Below are 12,149 nucleotides of genomic sequence, written 5' to 3'. Positions count from 1 at the left end.
ACCAGGAACCATGAACCCTTTCGTATTTCTCTCACCATCATACCTATTGTAATTCCACAGTGCCCTATTTTTCATCATGGCTGCATTCCTGTTACCTTTAGTCGTTACGTATATTTCATGTTCCCTTAGGCCCTCTTTCCTATTGCTTATCCATACATCCAGATATTTGTATTTGTTACCTCTAGCATGAGCTCCTGTATCCTCAGATCACTACCTTTGTTATCATTAAAAATCGTGACTGCTGATTTTTTTCATACTGAATCTCAAATCTAACCTATCTCCCTCATTACCGCAGATGTCCATCATTCTCCGCAAATCTTCCTTGTTGTCGGCCATTAGCACTATATCATCTGCGTACATCAATGCTGGTAGTGCCTGTTCAATGAGTTTTTCTTGTTTGATGAAAGACAGGTTAAAACCAAGTCCACTCCCCTCTAGTTGGGCCTCTAATTGTGGTAGGTACATCATCAATAACAAAAGTGGCAGAGGGCACCCCTGCCTAAGCCCCCATTTTATCCCTGTGGGCTTGGATACCTGTTTCTGCCATTTTATAACTACCTTGTTACTTTCATAGATATCCTTTGAAAGATTAGTGACTCCATCTTCTACACCTAGTGTGTCCAGCATTCCCTACAAGTTTTTTTGAACCACACAATCGTACGCTCCCTTGATATTCAAAAATGCTAGCCACAGGGGCCAGTGTTCCTCTTCTGCTATTTGGATGCACTGCGTCAGTGAGAACAGATTGTCTTCCAAACTCCTGCGTTTCCGAAACCCATTCTGGAGTTCTCCCAGCACCCCTCGTCCTCTATCTATTGCTGCAGTCTTTCCTTTATAATCTCCATCACCAGCCTGTAGACCACTGATGTCACTGTTATAGAACGGTAGTTATTTATGACAGCTTTGTCCCCCTTTCCTTTATAGATCATGCTCATCCTGCTAATTTTACATCCATCGGGGACTTCACCATCGATTATTGTTTTGCTCTCTCTCTCTCTCTCTCTCTCTCTCTCTCTATATATATATATATATATATATATATATATATATATATATATATATATATATATATATATATATATATATATATATATATATATATATATATATATATATATATATATATATGGCACAACGGGAGCGTTGTCAACAAGGATAAATATATTTATTTCGGGAGGGGTCCTCCCTTGTTCAAACTGTTGGGAAATAAATATATCCTTGTTGACAGCGCTCCCGTTTCCCGTTGTGCCATATCCCATACCTTCACAAAGACTAACTGGCCCATTGAATTATTACTCCCACTATATATATATATATATATATATATATATATATATATATATATATATATATATATATATATATATATATATATATATTCCAGCTGACGAGCGAGTTCTGTTTGCTCTTCACTTGCAAAAAAGTTGGTACGCCCCTGGCCTCGCCGCGCCAGAACTGGTGCGTGTGGTCAGGCCTTTAGTCATGGGGGCGCTGAGCTCGCGTTATTCGCTGGTCACGCGTCCAGTGAACGGAGGCGCGTTCGGGAGAATCGGAAGGAGATGGTGGGGGCGATTCGTGGTCGCTTCTCGCGGTAAGGTACGCTATGCGGTGAAAACAACTTATCAAGGAATGTGAGCCTCCCCACAACTTTACTACGTTCTTATTTAGCCCCGCCGTAGTGGTCTAGTGGCTAAGCTACCTTGCTGCTGACCCACAGGTCGCGGGATCGAGTCCCGGCTGCGGCGACCGCATTTCCGATGAAGGCGGAAATGTTGTACGCCAGTGTGCTCAGATTTAGGTGCACGTTAAAAAAAACCCCATGTGGTCGAAATTTCCGGAGCCCTCCGCTACTGCGTCTCTCATAATCATATGGTGGTTATGGAACATTAAGCGCCACATATCAATCAGTCGTTCTCGTTTTAGGTTTCCAGTCAGTTTTTGTAATATGCTGCCATCACTGCTGGAGAGCCATGCGCAAATGGTAGGGCACAAAAATCCGCTAGCCAGTCTATGCCTATTTACTTGTCAAGTCCTTGGAATACGTATACATAATGTCGCGCAGAAATGGGTGAAGTATAGGCAATTATATATACTTCGGGCGTAATGAAAGTAAACGACCTTACTATATTTTAATGTACCCGAGGGCTGTCGTGATAACATTTGTAAGCTTATAATGTAGAGCTGGCGGAAAACATGCAGTGTTAGCACACCTAACATGTCGGATGTCCCGTAATTGCGAAGAAAGGTTGTATTGTTCAAAATGAATGTAGTTAGGTGCACGGGTTCTTGGGTGGTCTGTAGCAGTTGAAAGCTGTCGCGAAGCTAAGGGAAGTGCGGGCGGCATACTGGAGGCTTTTCACCGCTGACGTATCTTCGCCACAGATAGACATGGCGTATCGCAAAAAGAAGAGTCGTTGGTGCAGTAAGGGAGACCGAGCGGTTTCCCTTTCTCTCTGTAACGACTCGAAGGATGCATTCATGGACCATTGCATGTTGACGTATCGCTGCCAGTCCGTCTTGTCAAACGGTATGGCGTTGCGCACTGTGAACTCGTCCAGGCAGTCGACGTACTTTGGGGAATGCCTTTCGGGAAATGCGGCGTCAAATAGCATCCGGGCCATGTGGCCGCCGAGAGTGCCGTAGTTGATGCTGGCTTCTGTGGAGTCGTTGTAGTAGAAATCCGGTACAAGAAGTTCCGTTGCCACTTCAGCTTCGTTCTCGGTGGGCAGCATATAGGGGCGGAGCTCCGCTTGCTTCCCCGTGTGTCTAACCAGTATTATCAAGTTGGCCATAAAGTCACTGCTGTACGACACTTGCAGCAGGCCCCCATCCGGCTCCACGTCGTCCCCTGCAAGTGAAGATTGGAGACGTTGTTATCGCTACGTAGTTCGCATCATTGATGATGTAAAGCATCGGCTGTTTCACTGTGGTGGCATTTCTCCCGCATGTACAAAGCTGTATAAATGCTGTTTTAACGAGACTTAAATATGTTTTTTTTTCGAACTCTAGCATGAAGAACTTCAGATTTATTGAAAAAAAATTATAAGCGCTATAGTTTGAACAAGAGAAGGAAACTGAAGAGCAAGTTGCTTGAAGTTTTGTGTGTTCACAGTGTCATTAAATGTTAAGGCAAATAAGTAACAGTCAAACAGATCTATCCTCTGCACCAGAAACTGTTACGTCTTTTTAATCCGCACTAGGTCACGCGGAACTCCCAATTTCAAGTATGACGAAGTTTCGTATCCTATGTGAAAACTGTACTGCTCACGACAGACCGCATAATCTGCTTGGAACAGTTTTGATGATCTGGCGGTGGCCAAAACGACAGTGAACAAAAGCATGATGACCGGTGAAATGATGCACACATGCAAGCACATACGCAACGCTGGTCAACTGGAACTGCGGTTGCAACGCGGTTTCACCGACTCCTCCTCTGAAGTTACGCCAGCTGCACGATGCGGCGAGCGGTGCGACCAATGTAGCTCTGGCTATGAAACTTTCTTATTTGATTATGCATACAGATGCGTACGTATGTGTGTTAACGAATTGGTGAGAGCGATGGCGAAAACCCGCCCAGAGTGTCGTGTATTTTTTTTTCGAAAGTAAGTCTGTCGGAATGTGGGCGGCTTGCAAGGCCGGACTAACAGCGGAGCTCGTGGCTGATAAACTATTAGCGTGACTTCAATTTGAAAGACCCTAATCAGTTTTTCGTAATTAGAATGTATCAATTACCATGCTCCTTATTACCATGATTATTTCTCCAATGCTGTTTAGGTAATTGTATTTCTAGTGCGCCTATTTTGTTTTGAGGAGGAACAGGCATTGAGGAAGGGCGTACATCATAGAGTTTCTCAATGCATGGCTTACATTGCACACTCATCGTGTCAACTTCAATAGGTGTGCTGGCCACGGTTATTATTATCCACTAAAATACTAGGTGATACGTACAAAAGTGTACAATACCTATTTTCATTTCTGGGATGTACGTCGCCAAGTCAATCTGTCTTTATTGTCAATTCTATGATGAAGAAGATGAAGATAGAGTGCACCAGTCGAGTTAATGTGTTGCACGCGCTGTATATAGCTGGTCTAGTTGCTACGCTACGCGAGGTGCCATATATGATTGTTTTCCGGTCATGCGAGCCGACTGAACGAAAGCTGTTTGTCGTTACCACGCAGTTTACAATTTTTTTGCACGTAGAGAATACTAGTATCGTCATACTCACTGTGAGACTTGAGCGTTGCGTTCAGCAGGGCGTCTCTGCTTAGCTTGAAGCCAGTGCCAACGTAGCGCAGAGCTTGGGATTGCTGTCTTATATTGTTCCACATGTAGCTACTTGCAGCCTTGTCAGTGCCCATGACTTGCATTAGGGTAGCGTGTGCCCTAGGTCCAAACATAGCGTAAAGGTAGCGAATGCATAAGCGGGCCATCATTGAATCTGGCAGGAAGCTTCGTCGAGATGCTGCCCTGAGCTCGAAGCTGACGTATCTTGCGAAAGGAACAATCAACAAGTACATCTTGGCGGCGTGTAACGGTGCTGAAGCCAGTATCTGGAATATGTCGCGAATGGCGCCTTCACTGTTAGTACGTGGAAGGCGCTTGAATCCAGCTGGTGGAGCGTATTTCATCAAGACGTCCCCCCAATAAATGCCATGCGCTGGAAGATCTGCTCTGGTCGTCAAGGCTTCATGGAGTGCGGTGTCTTCTAAATGGGTATCTGTGATGTTCATGATGAGTTTGTCCAGCGTTTTCATAATACCGATTATCTTGAAGACACCCGTGTCCCCTAATGACGAGGCTAGTTGCTCGAGCAAGGCTTCTTCAATTTCTGGTATGAAAGATGCCGAGTGCATCGAGGTTCCTGTCAGGACGCCTACAGAAGCGTGTGTCATGGCGTAGACAACCTTCACGACTGAGGTCAGCCTGGTCTCAACGTTGGTTTGGACCATTAGTTGAAAGAGCTGTGAAATGTTTTTAACATTGATGAAAGCTCGAGGATTTACACTGGCCGCCTTGAGCATATTTTCTAGGTTTGTTGACGAGTTGGCCCAGAAGCCGACACAGGAGCTGTAGGCCTATGCCATGTTGTAAGCGTCGATGCCTTTAGCCTGCGGTGAAAATAGTGTGCGGGCGAGGGCTTCATACACCATGGAGCTGTAGTTGAAACGAAGCGCCTTGACATAGGACATCTTAAGACCAACCGGTGTTTTGGCATCCTAGAGGCCGCACACGAAACCGTAGAAGTCTGAGCAGATGTCCACAGACGTATCACACGATGCGTTCAAAAGCCACAACGCTTGTCGGCATCCGTGAGACTCGCAGATGTTTGCCAGATCGTGGACGAGCTGCAGCCTCATCGTCAGAGCGCTGTAAGATCGTATGACCTTCCTTGCGGCTATGAACGTGGCGACTATGAAGGATGCGATGATAAAGACAACGGTGCTGCAGATCACGGCGCTGACCACCGAGGTATATCACAGCGTACGTCCTCGTTCACTGGCTGGTGAAGCGTGCGGGCTGTCCTCTGGACTCAACGGACACTCTGGCAGAAGAACCAACGGGTCTGCAAAAGTGATTGCGCTCACTTGAACACATCTCTGAAAGCATATCGATGAACGATTCTGGCGGGAACCCTGACTGTGAACGTTATTACGATTACCATCGAAGCTATGCGGTGCCACCTAATACTGACTACCATAGCTCGCCAAGCGTCGAAGTGAAAACGGCTTTCGCGTTACTCTCACCTTATAGCGGCGAAAGCTTGAAATTGACGGTTGTCGGCGGCATCAAGAAAAAAATGCGTGCAGTTTCACTTGTAAGAGCTGTAGGAAGTGTGGGGCAGTTATTCGCCTGCCCTTTGGCGACGCCGCTGTTCGCGGGCGGACAATGGTAAACGTGGAAAGTTACAGAAATCGTGCAGAAAATGTTAGTGTATATATATATATATTCTGGCCCGAGCAACATGTGAAAAGTGGAAAGAAAAACAGCTGAGTGTCTTTCTTTTGTCCCCTATTCGCAACATGTATTTCACGTCAGAAACAGGCGTGCATAGAATAGGTCAAGGGCAATATTAATTATACAGTTTTCCCACGAGGTTTCACACATTTTCCACATGTCCTTTTTTGTCTCATGAAAGGACCTGCTTGTATATGGGACAAAAGGCACGCAGAAAATATTTGTGATTTTCTATGTACGACTATATAGGCTTAAAGATAAACTGTCACGTCTGATAGTTGGGTGCTATAAATCAGAACTTTGTGGCATTTCCTCCTTAAAGGCAGGTGCACGGAAGCCTGCACCAATGGCCACGCTTAGAGACTGGCGCCATGAACCGGACGGCCGGTGAGCCCGGTTCTGTAGAAAATTGCCCTGCGCATGCACGGAACTATTTGCTTAGTTCGCGAAGGTGATCGGTTGCCGCACTTTTGTGTATTATGAATGGGACACCTTCTAAGCTTCTGGTTGATGGCCTCACCACTTTTGCTGAGCTCCTTGCAGTAGGGGTCTTCCGTTTGGCCAACGGGTGGTGCTGTAGTGATCAGCCTTCCGGCTTGGTTGCGCTCTTCGACTGCACAAAGTTAGCCCTTCACAATTAAAAAAAAGCAGTGCTACGAATTTTAAGGTAGTAAACGGTTGTCACATCATTGTCTACTGTGTAGTAACCGAATCTATTACTAATAAAGTATATTGATAATTCTACTGCTACAACTGTTAGTACTAGTAAATGACGCGCTACTTGCAGTTACTGCCCGCAAAGAATCAGTTACAGAGAATTATTCACTTCTCTGACAGCCTCAAATAAAGAACTGAGACTGTATAGTATTGTCTTTTTATATGATTATCCTCGTAAATACACACCACAGTGACAACCTCAGATACGCATACATACTTGCCCAGATTCCCAAGGCTTCTACGCGATGCTAACAGTAACCAAAGGCATGCATGCGTGCGTGCACATGACAGAAAGCTTTACTTTGGTTGCTCACATTGTACAGGTTAACTGACCATCAGCTTAATGTTCTGGCAGTATTTTGCATAAGATTCACAATTATAGCATAACGCACCGCAGTCGATAGGGTTAGTGACGTTTATTAAGTGGTCACACACGCAAGTAGTGATCACCTTTACTAACCCCTGCATGCTAAATATGAGAACAAAATTTACTATGACTTTACAGGTGGTAACGTTGGACGGTAGTAAACGTGTCAACGGGGTACTATATGCCCCAGTTACTGCCTTTAGTACTGCCCTCATGGTCGTGTCATAGATGTCGTGTCTCTTTTGTAACACTTTTATTTAATAATTTATTTATTTAATTTATTTATTTATTCCTTGCAGTACGGCCATTTCGCTTTAACCGTGTGTGCAATATTGTTTGCAAATAGTGAACACATGTACTTACTAGCCAGCAGCTAGTAAAGATAGTAAGTTTTGTAGGACGACTGAAAGCTGGGCCAGTTGGTGACAGTATTTTAGCGTATTTTAACACAGCAAACGAAAAACATCATGCGTTTTAGTAAGCAAAGCTAGTAAAATGTGCTCCCTTCTTCTCTTGAGTCCGCGTACGAATACGCGGACTCAAGAGAAGAAGGGAGCGCTGGGGTTTGTCCCTTCTCTTGTGTCCGCGGAGGCATGCGCTGTGTTAACATATGTTCAAAAATGTTCTTGTAAATTTTGCCATTTCAAGTCTGGGAAGCTTTCTTGGCGTTTTTAGCTAGGTAATTACTGAGCCATGAATATTGCCTGGTGCCTTATATTTTGCCGTAATGCTGAACTATATAACAGTTTCGTGCTATGTAATGGCAGAAACATATTCAGAATGGTACAAAATGTTGCGTATATATAAAAAAAACGTCGATTATTGCTGTAAATTCTGTGGTTTCCAACCAGTTCACGATGCGCATTCTTAAGTAGGTGCACAAATAGCCTTCAAGCTACTGTTACAGTAGATACTGAGTACGTAGAAGTCTTGACATTTCGCGCGTGCCTTCGAATGTGTGTTCTGGTTTGTGGTACGTTTAAGCTCCTATGTATGTCGTTGTATTGTGTACTTACTTACTAAGGTAATTGAATTAATTAGCGGTCATTAATTAGTGTGTGAGAAAGATGCCGCTTCGTTGTTTATTTCATCTTATATAAAACTTTGAAATATACAAACTTTGAAAACTTTTTTATATAAAACTTTGAAATATACAAACGATAAACCTGATACGCCAATCCACACGCACATACGAACAATATTCGCGTACACCTCTATTTGGCTAATGGTAGTTGACCAAAGTTGTTACGGTTAATAAGTCCTACTGCACTTACTAACTATTCAGCAACGGGCTATACAACCATTCCAGTGAGGACGGTTCACTTACTAATCAGGTAGTGAGTTCACCGAGCCTGCATTTTACTAGCTTTGCTTACTAAAACGCATGATGTTTTTCGTTTGCTGTATTTTTGTGATGATGGAGCTTGCTCATGTTTATGGTTGTTCCGCGTTGAAGTGGAACATTCGTGCTTGTTTGATGTTTTTACTTTCAAAAACAAAGGAACAGTATCCTCAATGAAAAACTCTCACAGTTCAGTGATTTGTCTGAAATGGTCGAAGAGTGGTAGAGCGTGAACGTGCATGGTGTCCGGCAGCATTTCATGTCTTGTTACTTTCTGACTGTATGAACTGCATGAAGCTTATATCGAATGCAGGCTTAGTGACGTGTCGCTTAAAAGCACCAGCATCAGTCGCGCACACTGGAAGGTGTAACAGCGAAAGCACACTGGTTCATCCGAGCACACAATGCACCGTGCATTGTGCGTAGTGGCCTTGACTATGAGTTCTTGTGTCTGTATACACTCCTTTCTCTACTCTTTACTACAGCTTTGCTTACCAAAACGCCATAGCGTTTCTTGTAAAAAGTAAACGGTCAGTATTTAGTTAGTGAATATGTCGATCTTTGTTTCTAAGAGTGAGCAACACGCATTCTCTCGTGACTTTCAAGGCATAAGGAAACTCGTGGCTTGAGCCGCGGTTCTTTGAGTCGGGATGAATTTCTAAACCAGAAAGCGCTTCCGCAATAGCCCACTTCAGGTGTATATGAATGTTACTTGCATACGAAACACTGCAGCCGATGTAAACATGCTGCCAATAGAAACAATCATACAGTGATCCTTTATGAATGATGATAAAAAAGTTTACCTATGCACTCCGCGTAAACCAGTGGAATTTCGGCCGCACATGAAAATGTACACAACGTACTACGTATACAGAGCCGGCGCCATCTTACATTATTTGATTGGCTTCGCGAAATGTGTCTCTTAATGTTATTGAAGGAGGCTATTGGGAAAATTATGTAGAGCTGTTGAAAGCTCTACAACAATTGTAGTAATAATATTAATAGGGGTCTTACTTCCCAAAACCACGACGCCGAAGTGGAGGGCTCCGAAAATTTGGACCATCTCTCTTTACAATGCATCAACATGGTATATGTACAGTACACCAACCTCTAGCATTTCGCCTCCATTGAAATGCGACCGTCGCAACGGGAATCGAACCCACAACCTTTCGGTCAGCAGCCGAGCAACGTAACCACGCATCACCGAGGCGGACCGGTGTTGGAAACTCAATAGGATGGCTTGGGTGTAATACATCTTAACGTTACAGACACCGAGACGGGGACAGACACGTCAGCGCTGCGTCGCCTTCCTTTGTCCCCGCCTGTGTGCGCTGTGTCCGCCGTGGTGGTGAAGCGGTTACGGCACTGGACTGGTAACGCGAACTTCGTGGGTTCGATCTATCATAGCCGCGATGGTCGAATTTCAATGAAGGAGAAATCCTATAGAGTGCGAACACCAGATGTTTGGACTTTCTGGAAACCTCCACTACGGCGTCTCTCATAATCTTATAGTGGTTTTGGGGCATTAAGCATCCATTATTATTATTAATGTTATCATTATTAATAATACCTCCTGCATGGTGTCTCTCACAATCTTATCGTGGTTCTGGGGCATTACTCATCAATTATTATTATTATTATTATTATTATTATTATTATTATTATTATTATTATTATTATTATTATTATTATTATCCTGTGGGCACTTTAACGTCTTTGTTGATTGATTGATTGATTAATTACTTGATATGTGGGGTTTAACGTCCCAAAACCACCATATGATTATGAGAGACGCCGTAGTGGAGGACTCCGGAACTTTTGACCTCCTGGGGTTCTTTAACGTGCACCGAAATCTGAGCACACGGGCCAAGAACATTTCCGCCTCCATTGGAAATGCAGCCGCCGCAGCCGGGATTCGAACCCGCGACCTGCGGGTCAGCAGACGAGTACCTTAGCCACTATACCACCACGGCGGGGCTTAACGTCTTTGTGTGAGCATTCTCTTATTCTCTTTTGAGTGTGCTTCCGATCCGCGAAAATGCGAATGTGGAACATTACATTACCGAACCAGTGCAGCGATGCGTTGTTCACGTATAGCGAAATGATATTCCCCAACATAAGAAAGCCTCGGCTTCAGGGTGACATACCTGGGGGTTTGCTTCCCGCCGGTTGTTCCCTGCATGATCTCGGCGCCTCTTTTGCGTTCCTTTCGTTGCTGCCAATCTGTCAATGCGGGAAGAAACGTAACTCGGGCGCGTATCATAAATAGCTCACCACATTGTTCTTGTTCCAAAGCTCGTGAAAAAGGCCAAATTTAAATGAAGTTAATTAAGACCTTACGAAAAGTACTGGCCTCAGTTGCTGCAACGCGGAACACGAGCACTGTACAATTTGTCTTGGCAAAGAAGGGGTAACCGCGGGGGTGGAGCTTCTGTACTCGTGCAGAAGCTCCACTTTGTGTAGCCTACTTCGTGCGGCCTAGTTCGTGTTCTACACGAAGTAGGCCAGTTTGGCGCGGGTTTCGCACCACAGTGGATGGCTGCACGAGAAAACCACTCCGTACTATTTGCATTGCCTGCTTCTATTTGTGGGTGACATAAGTTAGACAAAATTGTTCGAGTTGTGCAGACAGAAGCTCTGCTGAAGGCAGGGATGACGGGAAGGAATTGCGAAGGGGAGTCTTTTGAACTCATCTGCCCTTTTGCCCCCATCTCTTGTAACTATTCCTTTGCCCTCCTTCAAAACGTCAGGGCATTTCCCTACCATTTTGCGCTTCCCACCTAGCAACACTCGCGTAGATCGTAGACCGGTGACTTCAGAAACCATTCTGGAATGTCGTGCTGAGATGTCATCGCGGGTGAAGGAGGCGAAGGCAGTGCTCAATATCTTCAAGGCAACAGACTTGCACAGGTGGTTATAGACTTATGAAGACTGTAAAGTGTGACGTTCTGTCTGCGTGCTGTCTCTTCTTTCTTTTTTCTCGTCTTTATAACTCGCCATCCCTTCCCCCGATTTAGGATAGCATAACCGGTCCTTCTAGACTGGCTAACATTCTAGATTTTTCTTCCCCTCCTGTCGTTTGCTTCCTTCCATCAAGCAACACCGGCACTTGCCCGCACGCAAGTTGCACCAGTGCTCTCCCCTTTCACCGCGCCATGATGCAACACAGGTTCGCCCCCCCCCCTCCTCAAGAGAAAATACTCCTGTCAATTATGCCCGAAAGCGCACTTGCTATTTTGTCTCTCGGGTACACACCTCAAGTGTGCGACATTCCCACAGCTGCATAAATTCTCAAATCATTTCGCCATGGCGTCTTTTTTTCAAGCGGGACGCCCACGCAAGATTAAAGCTTCTCACGTGGAAAACGCGAGCGCGATTGGGCGCGATTCATGAACAAGACACACAGTGACTCCTCGCCCTTTCTTGTGGGCTTTCTGAAGATAACATCCATAGTATACGAGTTGATATACAGTAAGAACGGAATGGTTCAGACTAAAGTTCCTCGATTGTTCCCTAAAGAGAAAAATCTAGAGACTTTTGTTCACACGCAATCGTCGTTCTTTCATTGATGTTCCTAAACTAACAATGTTCTTCCATTTCCCGGTGCATGCTTCCTTTCATCGATTTTGATAGTACTTGGATGGGAAATTCGGCTCAATTTCACGAGCAATCGCAAATTCTCCGGTTCCACTGACCTTGGACGAGGCTTGTCTGCTCCCCCTCCTTTTTATCAAGTTATTGATGGGATGGCATAGTGTTTTTTTTCT

The 12,149-nt window shown here is 44.7% G+C and overlaps 1 long non-coding RNA gene across 1 annotated transcript; it reads right to left on the bottom strand.

Annotated features, from left to right (window-relative positions):
• Positions 1-4,228: 4,228 nt before the first annotated feature.
• On the bottom strand, positions 4,229-10,663 carry LOC142813881 (uncharacterized). Its single transcript, XR_012894713.1, has 3 exons — positions 10,530-10,663; positions 6,477-6,569; positions 4,229-5,564 (listed from the first exon to the last, which is right to left on the bottom strand). It is a non-coding gene; the product is annotated as an uncharacterized LOC142813881 (long non-coding RNA).
• Between the last annotated feature and the right edge of the window lie 1,486 nt (positions 10,664-12,149).

Source organism: Rhipicephalus microplus, chromosome 4, assembly GCF_043290135.1.
Source record: "Rhipicephalus microplus isolate Deutch F79 chromosome 4, USDA_Rmic, whole genome shotgun sequence".
In the NCBI taxonomy this organism is placed as follows: domain Eukaryota; kingdom Metazoa; phylum Arthropoda; class Arachnida; order Ixodida; family Ixodidae; genus Rhipicephalus; species Rhipicephalus microplus.
The sequence above is the reverse complement of the archived record's forward strand: the minus strand, read 5'-3'. Positions and strand labels throughout refer to the sequence as shown.